We start from the raw sequence: 12,668 nt of genomic DNA, 5'->3' as shown, positions 1-12,668 counted from the left end.
TGTAAATATTCTTTTCATTTTTGAAATTTTTCTATTCATTTACCGGTAAATATTTATTTTTGAAGGGGAACCGATAAATATTATATATATACACTGTATTTTTACATCTGTTTTTCAATTAAAAAAAAAAAAAAAAAAACAGGGGAAACTAAAAATTCTCTTATTTAAAACAAACTTAGTTTATTTATAAGTTTATCTTAAAATAATTATAATTGAGGGATATAGATATTTTGAATTGTTTTTTAAGCGAGACACATGAAGCCTATACACATGATTTTAGGGCTGCAGCTCTCAAATATTTTAGTAGTCGATTAATCGATGGACTAGTTAGTTCGAATAATCGAGTAATCGGATAAGGAACATGAAAAATTAAAATAACTGAGCTGAGCCTCAAAATTTTTTTTTAAAATTAAAAAATGAAGATCTATGTACAACAAAAGAACAACTGGCTAACTTACATAGAAAAAGGTCCGCTAGCTTAAATACTATAAAATGCTTTTTTTTTTTTTTTTACAATGCTCTTGACAAAAGGTTCAGACACATATTCCCACAAAAAACGGCTAAATTTACCTAAAAACTAAATTATGAATGCATTAAAAAAACATTAGCTCAAACAAAAACTTAGCTTACATTCGCCTTAACAGGGAGCAGTTGGATTCAGCCATGTGAAAAGAGGCAGAGAAGAGGGCAGTATATCCACCCTAATCACTAAAACTAAAAGCAAACACTTTCAAAATAAACCATTACAACGCCACTTTAATTAAACGAATACTCGAAGCAACAAAATTTAATTCGAATATTTTTTTCTGATCGAATACTCGAGTTAATCGATTAATCGTTGCAGCACTACATGATTTACTTTAGTGGGGCACCCAAACTGATGTAGTGGGCCAGATCTGGCACCCTGTGGAATAGTGATTCGAAAAATGTTGGTATGGTATGAGATCATTTAAACAATGCTAAAGATGTAAAGTGTTTCGTCTTTGATAGATGAACTCTTGTAACATTCTTGTATAAATCGAGTAAAACTATTGATTTATATCGTGAAGGTCTCTGATCTTCATTATTCAAGTGGGAAAGGTGAAAAAGACGAACAACTACAATGAACGTCCAATCAATAATAAAGAGATGGATAACAGAGATCTCCCTAAGGCAGGGGAAATTCGAAAGTGTGGCTGCCTGCAGATATTCTTGAGTGAAAAGGATATTTTCAATATAATTTTGACACTTTTTGGACACATACATTGAATCTGTGATTGTTTTGAAGAAAATGTAAATTACATCGTGTGGGTTGGCATTAACAAAGCAGCATAGCAAATTTTCCCCAAATACATTCATGAACATTTACACTGCTGGCCAAAACTATTGGTACCCCTGCAATTCTGTCAGATAATGCTCAATTTCTCCTAGAAAATGATTGCAATTACAAATGCTTTGGTAGTAATATCTTCATTTATTTCGCTTGCAATAAAAAAACACAAAAGAGAATGGAAAAAAAAAAAGAAATCATCATCATTTTGCACAAAACTCCAAAAATGGGTCAGACAAAAGTATTGGCACCCTATGAAAAATCATGTGATGCTTCGCTAATTTGTGTAATTAATAGCACCTGTTACTTACCTGTGGCACATAACAGGTGGTGGCAATAACTAAATCACACTTGCAGCCAGTTAAAATGGATTAAAGTTGACTCAACCTCTGTCCTGTGTCCTTGTGTATACCACATTGAGCATGGAGAAAAGAAGACCAAAGAACTGTCTGAGGACTTGAGAAGCAAAATTGTGAGGAAGCATGGGAATTCTCAAGGCTACAAGTCCATCTCCAAAGACCTGAATGTTCCTGTGTCTACCGTGCGCAGGGACATCAATATGTGTAAAGCCCATGGCACTGTGGCTAACCTCTCTAGATGTGGATGTAAAAGAAAAATTGACAAGAGATTTCAACGAAAAATTGTGCGAATGGTGGATAAAGAACCTCGACTAACATCCAAAACAGCAGCCGTCCAGCAGTCCGAGGGTACAAAAGTATCAACCCGTACTATCCGTTGGTGTCTGAATGAAAAGGGACTCTATGGTAGTAGGATACCCAGGAAGACCCCACTTCTGACCAAGAGACATAAAAAAGCCAGGCTGGAGTTTGCCAAAACCTACCTAAGAGAGCCAAAAACATTTAGGAAGAATGTTCTCTGGCCAGATGAGACAAAAGTAGAGCTTTTTGGGAAAAGGCATCAACTTACAGTTTACAGGGGGAAAATGAGGCCTTCAAAGAAAAGAACACGGTCCTCACAGTCAAACATGGTGGGGGTTCCCTGATGTTTTGGGGTTGCTTTGCTACCTCTGGCACTGGACTGCTTGACCGTGTGCAAGGCATTATGGAGTCTGAAGACTATCAACAAATTTTGCAGCATAATGTAGGGCCCTGTTTGAGAAAGCTGGATCTCCCTGAGAGGTCATAGCTCTTCCAACCGGACAATGACCCAAAACACACATCAAAAAGCACTAGAAAATGATTTGAGAGAAAGCACTGGAGTGGCCAGACCTGAATCCCATAGAACACTTGTGGAGAGATCTGAAAATGGCAGTTTGCAGAAGGCACCCTTCAAATCTCAGAGACCTGAAGCAGTTGGCCAAAGATCATTGGTCTAAAATTCCAGCAGAGCATTGTAAGAAACTCAGTGATGGATACTGGAAGCGGTTGTTCGCAGTTATTTTGTCTAAAGGTTGTCCTGCCAAGTATTAGGCTGAGGGTGCCAATACTTTTGTCCGGCCCATTTTTTGAGTTTTGTGTAAAATGATAATGATTTTTTTTCCCATTCTAGTTTGTGTTTTTTCATTGCAAGCAAAACAAATGAAACTATTACTACCAATGGATTTGTAATTGCAATCATTTTCTGGGAGAAATTGAGCATGATCTGACAGAATTGCAAGGACTGTATACATTCCTACAAAGTCATATAATGTCCAAAACTAAATATTTGTGAATGTATCTTCCCATCTCCAGACCTTCCTACCTCCGCTCAGGCACAAACCAGATAGTTACTCTAGGTGCTAAAAATGGCTGTACCTGCCATTTTGTTGTGACTCAGTGCATAATCAGCAGCATACTGTACAGTATACATATGTGCCGTGACACTTTCAATGCGTACGTATTTACTCAATGAAAGATGATTGTAGCTTGCAAGGAGTGTCATTTGATTTTAACAGCCTTGAATCATTTAGTGCAGGTGAAAAAGCTGTGGTCACCATAGCAACCACCACATGCTGTCCAAGTTCATGTGTCACATGAAATTGAATTCAAATTACAGTCGGTGGTGTGTTTTGAATAACGAGACCATTAGCACTTAAGAATCAGAGAAGGATCTGTTATGTATATTGATGAACGCAGGTAATTAGGGCACATTATTTGATGACAAACTTCCAGCAACAACAACAAAAAAGCTGAAACGACACTCATATTCTAAACACTTTAATGCAAGTAAAGGACTATTTAAGTTGTCTGGTAGGTTAGGGGCCACAAAGAGATGCCTTGTGAGGGGGAGGAACTCTTGAGATTTATAAAAGACTCCATCATGTAGGCTTCACTGTTAAAAATCTCCACTAATAAAACTACGCTTGCCCAATTAAACCAGTAGGAACCTGGTTTAGGGGTGCAGTACTTCTGAAGTTAAAAGAAACAATTCTAGGATACTAAACATGTCTCCCTTGTCATCAACTGTCATAAAACCTGTATCAAATGAACAAGTAGTTGGCAAGGGCATAGGTTTGCATAGGGACGATAGGGACATACTGTAACACTAGCAACTTTTCAGGATGCTCAACTTGTCCCCAACAATTTTTAAGCTACCCTATTTGCATAATATAATTACTTCAGTTATAAAGGTCATTTAGATTTTCTTCCCATATGTTGTAAGGATAGAATTGACCCTATCATTATTAAGTGAATTATGTTCATTATGTTCAGGCTTACATTTACCCCTTTTGACTTGCTGAATGTGCCAGTCCATGTTTCCTTAAATGCACGTTTGATTGGCTGATGACTTGACCTCCCACCACCAAACAAACACACACACACACACGCACTCACAGCCCTGACAGAAATGCAGTGGGGCAAATAAGTATTTAGTCAACCACCAATTGTGCAAGATCTCCTACTTGAAAAGATTAGAGAGGCCTGTAATTGTCAACATGGGTAAACCTCAACCATGAGAGACAGAATGTGGGAAAAAAAACAGAAAATCACATTGTTTGATTTTTTTAAAGAATTTATTTCCAAATTTCAGTGGAAAATAAGTATTTGGTCACCTACAAACAAGCAAGATTTCTGGCTGTCAAAGAGGTCTAACTTCTTCTAACGAGCTCTAACGAGGCTCCACTAGGAATATAAGACACCTGTCCACAATCTCAGTCAGTCACACTCCAAACTCCACTATGGCCAAGACCAAAGAGCAGTCGAATGACTCCAGAGACAAATTTGTAGACCTGCACCAGGCTGGGGAGACTGAATCTGCAATAGGTAAAACACTCTGCAATAGGTAAAACACTTTGCTTAAAAAAAATCAACTGTAGGAGCAATTATTAGAAAATGAAAGACATACAAGACCACTGATAATCTCTCTCGATCTGAGGCTCCATGCAAGATCTCAACCCGTGGCGTCAAAATGATAACAAGAACGGTGAGCAAAAGTCCCAGAACCACACAGGGGGACCTAGTGAATGACCTACAGAGAGCTGGGACCACAGTAACAAAGTCTACTATCAGTAACACAATGCACCGCCAGGGACTCAAATCCTGCACTGCCAGATGTGTCCCCGTTCTGAAGAAAGTACACGTCCAGGCCCATCGGCGGTTCGCTAGAAAGCATTTGGATGATCCAGAAGATGAAACAGAAATAGAACTTTTTGGTAGAAACAGAGGTTCTCGTGTTTGGAGGAGAGAGAATACTGAATTGCATCCGAAGAACACCATACCCACTGTGAAGCATGGAGATGGAAACATGCTTTGGGGCTGTTTTTCTGCAAAGGGACCAGGACGACTAATCTGTGTAAAGGAAAGAATGAATGGGGCCATGTATCGAGAGATTTTGAGTGAAAATCTCCTTCCATCAGCAAGGGCATTGAAGATGAGACGTGGCTGGCTCTTTCAGCATGACAATGATCCCAAACACACAGCCAGGGCAACAAAGGTGTGGCTTCGTAAGAAGCATTTGAAGATCCTGGAGTGGCCTAGCCAGTCTCCAGATCTCAACCCCATAGAAAATCTGTGGCGGTAGTTGAAAGTCCGTGTTGCCTAACGACAGCCCCAAAACATCACTGCTCTAGAGGAGATCTGCATGGAGGAATGGGCTAAAATACCAGCAACAGTGTGTGAAAAGCTTGTGAAGAGTTACAGCAAATAAATTCTTGAAAAATTAAACAATGTGATTTTCAGTTTTTTTTTTCCTCATTCTGTCTCTCATGGTTGAGGTTTACCCATGTTGACAATTACAGGCCTCTCTAATATTTTCAAATAGGAGAACTTGCACAATTAGTGGTTGACTAAATACTTATTTGCCCCACTGTACAACATGTCGACAACATGCTGCTTCCTCCGCCCCTTTGGAAAGAGGAGGGATAGTAGAAGTTTTTTTTCGACCAGCAGCAGCGATTTTAAGTAATGTTAAAAGACGTCAATGTTGCAGAGGTAGGGAACACACCATTAATTTTGCTACTGAAAGTTCGACCTGCATCAGAGTAGGAAGCTGCTTAGAGAGAAACGTCCTCCTGTAGGTGTTTCTACTGTTAACGTTAATTAAACTTTCTAAACTTTTATTTTTGTTATTCGCTGTCTAAGAAGTTTTTTTCAGTTGTTTCATTTCTTTATTTAGACAGACAATGTTGAGTGGTCTCAAGACAAATGTTTATTTTTTGTTGTTAATATAATTTATGTGGCACGGTGGCAGAGTGATGAGCACATCCGCCACACAGTTCTGAGATCAAGGGTTCAATCCCGGGCTCCAGCCTGCCTGTGGGGGTTTTCTCCGGGGACTCCAGTTTTCTTCCACATCCCAAAAATATGCATGGTAGGCTGATTGAACACTAAATTGTCCAAAGGTATGAATGTGTGCGTGAATGGTTGTTTGTCTCATTGTTCCCTGCGATTAGCTGGCAACCAATTCAGGGTGCCCCCTGCCTATTGCCCGTAGTTAGCTGGGATAAGCTCCAGCACCTCCTCGACCCACATGAGGATATGCGGCATAGAAAATCAATGAATGAATGAATTTATGTTGAAATATTGCAATTTAAATTTGTTAATAAAATCCAGACATTTATTCTGGAAATTTTCAAAATATTCAATAGTTTTTTAAAACAAAGATTTGAATCGAATGGTGTATCACCTGAACCAATACACAATTAGCATAAGTCAATACATATTTATATTTTGCATTTGTTTTATTAGTCTATCAATTAATTAGCTTCATATTCGTGAGAAATGTAGCCCTGAACCCCGTTCACCCAATCTGTTTGGTTTTATTAATGGCCTGTCCCCAGCAAAAAGTGTACATGAATGTTATGCTGTCATATCGTACCTACCAATGCTGAGACCAAACCAAACAAAAAAGTGAAGCAGTTGTTGATTTGTATGTTTCAAATAAATAAAATATTCCTGATCGCCCAACAAGTTAAACTAATTGAACTACAAATTCAAACAGAAAACTAAATCAACACGTAACCTTAAAAAAAAAAAAAAAAAAAAAGTCTTGTGCTCTTTGAATATGCCTGTCCATCCATTTGATGTAAATAGCGCGTGTCGTTGCTCTGCATTTGTTTTTAATGCTGCAAAAAAAAGCACATGGTTAACCCATTAATATTTATATTTTATTGCACAAAGGTTTCACATGATGATGCTTAAAAACTATTATTTTGAATGTTTTTTTTAGTTGTAGAAAAAAAATCAAAATTTCAAAATGCAATTTAATATGCTTGCATTTTCAAAATTATTATAACACCAAATTGGTGGTTATTTCTGGCACTAAATATACCGTATATTCAAAGACTCAAGATCAGTCATGAGAGATAAACCGGAGCATTTACAGAACAAATCCTTTAAGAGATAGTTGAATGAGAGGAGTGAAGACGATAGCTGAAGAGAAATGCGAGGGAGAGAAGGTTACCCGTCCTCCCCCTCACACTCAACTCATACCTCCATCTGTTTCAAGGCCCTGTGCTTGCAGCTCTGACCTTCCTAATGTTTTACACAACAAATAGCAGGCCGCCCACCAAGCCAACATCCACCACCAGTTTCTACTCTACCTTTACTCCCCTCATCTATCGTATACAAGTTGATCTGTTAAACACATATGATAGATGTCTTCAGATATGGTTGCTTGCCGTAAAAGCGTGAAAAAAGTCTGCTGTCAAAAAGCTGTTTTTTTTGCAGCTATTAGTCACCATGCATTCTCAACACAGTTTAAAATAATACTAGCTGAAAGAGAAGCGTAAGCAATTAGTTTTCCAAACATGTACAGTGGGGCAAATAAGTATTTAGTCAACCATTACTTGTGCAAGTTCTCCCAATTGAAAATATAAGAGAGGCCTGTAATTTTCAACATGGTTATACCTCAACCACGAGAGACTGAATGTATGGGGGGAAAAAAAGAAAATCACACTTATTGATTTTTAAAAAAAAAATATTTGCAAATCATGGTGGAAAATAAGTACTGTATTTGGTCTATACCAAAAGTTCATCTCAATACTTTGTTATGTACCCTTTGTTGGCAATAATGGAGGCTAAATGTTTTCTGTAACTCTTCACAAGCTTTTCACACACTGTTGCTGGTATTTTGGCCCATCCCTCCATGCAGATCTCCTCTAGAGCAGTGATGTTTTGAGGCTGTCGTTGGACAACACGGACTTTCAACTCCCTCCACAGATTTTCTATGGGGTTGAGATCTGGAGACTAGCTAGGCCACTCCAGGAACTCGAAATGCTTCTTACGAAGCCACTCCTTTGTTGCCCTGGATGTGTGTTTGGGATCATTGTAATGCTGAAAGACCCAGTCACGTCTCATCTTCAATGCCCTTGCTGATGGAAGGAGATTTTCACTCAAAATCTCTCGATACATGGCCCCATTTATTCTTTCCTTTACACAGATCAGTCGTCCTGGTCCCTTTGCAGAAAAACAGCTCCAAAGCATGATGTTTCCACCCCCATGCTTCACAGTGGGTATGGTATTTTTCGGATGCAACACAGTATTCTTTCTTCTCCAAACACGAGAACATGTGTTTCTACCAAAAAGTTCTATTTTGGTTACATCTGACCATAACACATTCTCCCAGTCCTCTTCTGGATCATCCAACTGCTCTCTAGCGAACCGCAGAAACGCCTGGACGTGTACTTTCTTCAGAAGGGGGACACGTCTGGCAGTGCAGGATTTGAGTCCCTGGCGGCACACTGTGTTACTGATAGTAGCCTTTGTTACTGTGGTCCCAGCTCTCTGTAGGTCATTCGCTAGGTTCTCCCATGTGGTTCTGGGATTTTTGCCCACCGTTCTTGTTAGCATTTTGACGCCACGGGGTGAACTCTTGCATGGAGCCCCAGATCGAGGGAGATTATCAGTGGTCTTGTATGTCTTCCATTTTCTAATAATTGCTCCCACAGTTGATTTTTATACACCAAGCGTTTTACCTATTGCCGATTCAGTCTTCCCAGCCTGGTGCAGGTCTACAATTTTGTCTCTGGTGTCCTTCGACAGCTCTTTGATCTTGGCCATAGTGGAGTTTGGAGTGTGACTGACTGAGATGGTGGACAGGTGTCTTATATACCGATAATGAGTTAAAACAGGTGCCATTAATACAGGTAACAAGTGGAGCCTCATAAGACCTCGTTAGAATTAGTTTGACCTCTTTGACAGCCAGAAATCTTGCTTGTTTGTGGGTCAAAAATACTTATTTTCCACTCTAATTTGGATATAAATTCTTTAAAAATCAAACAATGTTATTTTATTTTATTTTTTTCCAAATTCTGTCTCTCATGGTTGAGGTTAACCCATGTTGACAATTACAGGCCTCTCCAATCTTTTCAAGTAGGAGAACTTGCACAATTGGTGGTTGACTATATACTTATTTGCCCCACTGTATACTAAGTTTAAAAGACAAGCAATCAATACTATAGTAATAAAAATAGATTACTTCTGTGCCATTTTTTATGTGCCCTGGAGACAGACTTTCTATACTGTCCTATGCCTTCCTATGCTTGTGTTAGACAATGTCAACAATTGTATATGTGATCAAGACAGATGACAGATTCCAGGTATTTTTTTTCTTTTTTTTTTTTCTTTTTTAAAGTTTGCTTCAAATAGCAACAGCAATGCTCGGTGGCATTTTTCTGGACTTGGAATCCCAAATTGATGAGTACATTATTTCCTTGTTGCTTTTGTTACTGACAGCTCTGGCAGAACAAACCTATGCACACCATGAGGTAGAAAAAGTGAAAACTGCTATGACAACGTAGGTTGAATTTTGTGAATAATTCATAACCCTTATTTAATTGAATACTTCAAAAAATAAGTCATAAATAAAATCAAATACAGTACATTGGAAACATTAAATCAACTTTTGGTTTGTTTCATATATTTATTTCCACCCATAAATCAATTCTATGTGTCTTTTATTTTTCAAATTATCAACAATAGCTGAAGAGTTCAAATGAGATGGTAAGACAATTTAATGTTAATATATTTTTTAAAAACGCTGATTTTCCAGTTTCATGAAGTGTCACATTGACGCAAATGTGATACCTGTTGATTTTTTTTGTAACACACACACACACACAGGAAATAAGCTGTCGCATGTCCATCATGACAACACAGACGCAAAGTGTGTGGGGGTGAGTGCGTGTGTGTGTGTGTGTGCATGTGTGTAACTTACTGATTGGGAGGCCAAATATAATTTTCTATTAGAGCTCATCTGTGTAGCCCAGAGGCTGCTTCATTATGGAAATGCAATGATTCCATTAATTTCCAGGCATATAAATGTACAACAAAGTGTTCAGTTTAGCTTGACTTATATTTTGGCAAGAAAACCAGTAGCTGAGATCAGCTGATTACGGGGTGATTACAATTTAACTACCAAATTATGTTTTTGACGAGTTTCTGGACAACATAAATTTACCTCACTGGTACGTTGAATGCATCAACGTAAAAAAAAAAAAAGGCTTTTGCAGTGATTATAGAGATAAGACTGACAGCGCTGAGCTAGTAGACGACCCTATTTTAAGTGGTTGCCATGCCAGCTTCACAGCAGTCAGTGACTCCATGTTTCACCACAAGCTCTTACTGCTTAATGAATTATTCACCACCTTTAAGAAGAAAGAAACATCCTTTTTGCAACATTTTGGGGAAATTCATTTCATACAGCTCTAAAAGCTACATGAAGCATAGCCTCAAAACTTTTGCCCGTAACGAGTATCCTCGACAGGCCAGTTTAATGAACAGGAAAGCAAGTCTAACCTCAGCTACATTTGGCCTGTTTGTAATTCTGATTGAGTGTGGTTGGTAATGAGTCCACTAATTGCTTATGATTGGGAAAAACCACCACAGAGGTAGACACACATACACGCATTGATGTGCAGACATTCAGCATTTCATCTCTTTGAAATGTTCATGAATACATCATCAGCACAACCTCATCAATAAGGCACCCTTGACTGGCTTCATTTCCAAAAGTAAAGATTTGTGCTCAGTTGCCATTTAGTTTTATGCCTCTGTGAAATCAATCTGCTGACAAGAAGGGGGGGAAAGAAGAGGAAATCCATATTTCTTTGTGCATGGTAGACACGGAAAAGATTTCCTCTGTGAAAATCTGTTTCATTTTTGAATACTGATTACCATTATTATGTCGCTATGCCTTGCTATGTCACTCTCACGGTTTGTTATCAAAAGTAACGGGACAAAAAAACAGTCATAAACCAAAATGTTATTTTTTAATCCTTACTTCCAAATCCTTTGCCCTAAGTCTAGAATGCTTACACACCAGACACTGGGTTTCATTCATTATGGTGGTCTGCCAGGCCACAAGTACAACTGTCTGCCATTCCTGCTTATTCTCGAGGCATTTTCTGTACAATTTCTCCTCACCATGTTTATTTACTTACTAAGATCCCGATCACTCTCGATCATAGTGAAAATGATACTCTTCCTGGGTTCCAAATGAAAATATACAGAGATGGGGTTACCCCCAGAAAACTTAAACAGCCTGATGGTAGAGAAGCATATCGGCAGCCCAACAAGGTTTTTGGAAGAAAAATAAAAATGTGACATTTTGACACTTTATTTTGTAGCACTGTTGTAGCCTAATTGGGTGGACTGGCATCCCGCCAGGTTTGCAAAGCACTAGGGGCAAACCTTGTAGAACAGGGGTGCCCAAGTCCGGTCCTCAAGAGCCCCTATCCAGCTTGTTTTCCATGTCTCCCTCCTTGAACACACCCGAATCAAATGATCAGCTCATCAGCAAGCTCTGCAGGAGCCTGATAATGATCCTGATTATTTCAGTCAGGTGTGTTGGAGGAGGGAGAAATGGAAAACAAGCTGGATAGGGGCTCTCGAGGACTGGACTTGGGCACCCCTGCTGTAGAAGTACAAAAGAAAAACAACGCACAAAACCAATATTATATTTCCAGCAAATCTAAGTAACAAGAAAAAAACCCCAAACAATAACCTTACAATGATTGCTGCATTCACACAATAAATGAACATTATAGTTCACATTTACAGATTAACTTTAAAATTCTTACTACTAATGGTTGTGTTTAGCAAGTTGGTATATATAGTCGAACAGACGCACATTTAAATTCAAATTTCCATGCTTTTTATTTTTTAAACAAGAAATGCAAAATAAATACCGCATTACATGTTTTATTTCTATATAAGTAAAACAAAAATGTACATAAGTGTTTTCCACACAATAGCGATGAAAATGTAATTTCTTCACTGGTCATCGAATTTGGACATTAGTAAATACCTTAAAATTAATTCTTTAATTGCCTTTGGGCAAAAAAACGTTTGTCTTATGAACAGTGTTTTTTGTCAACGATGACGATAAAAGATTTCGTCAATGAACAGTTTTTTCATGACGTCACTATGATGCGCTGAAAACGTGTCTTGGGAGACCAAAACATAACGAGATGGATGCTAGTTGTTGTCTGACGACACGAGAACAAAATGGAAGGTCGCAATATTTTACGTCATAAATTCACAATGTGGGATATTTTCTTATAGTATGTGTGCATTTAGCAGTGTTTGGTCGTGTCACTCATGTGACGTGCCGTGTGCTTGTCTGTCATGTTCATTTGAAATTTTTGGAAACCTTTTTATTTATTTATTCATGGACTAAAACTTTTGAAGTTTATAGACGAAAACATTTTGAGAATTGTCGACTAAAACTAGACGAAGACAAACAAATTTTGAAATGACTATAATATGACTAAGACCAATAAGTATTTTCATCCATAAGACTTAGACGAAAATTAAAATGGCTGCCAAAAAAACAAACAAACCACTGCTTATTTAAAAAAAAAAAAAAAAAACTATGTAGCATCACCTTAGTCCCTCCTTTAAGTGTGGCTGCATTATAATTAAACAGCTATATTAATGTCCTTTACCTCATTGGCTACCATTGACGGCGATAGATGCCC

The 12,668-nt window shown here is 38.2% G+C and overlaps 1 protein-coding gene across 2 annotated transcripts in view; it reads right to left on the bottom strand.

Moving 5' to 3' along the window:
- The window catches only part of LOC130927368 (general transcription factor IIF subunit 2-like), a 51,332-nt gene that overhangs the window by 14,972 nt on the left and 23,692 nt on the right, over nt 1-12,668 (bottom strand). The gene's annotated exons all lie outside the window — the stretch shown is intronic.

This window comes from Corythoichthys intestinalis, chromosome 12 (assembly GCF_030265065.1).
Source record: "Corythoichthys intestinalis isolate RoL2023-P3 chromosome 12, ASM3026506v1, whole genome shotgun sequence".
Lineage (NCBI taxonomy): Eukaryota > Metazoa > Chordata > Actinopteri > Syngnathiformes > Syngnathidae > Corythoichthys > Corythoichthys intestinalis.
Note: the sequence above shows the minus strand (reverse complement) of the source record. Positions and strands in the feature narration are given on the sequence as shown.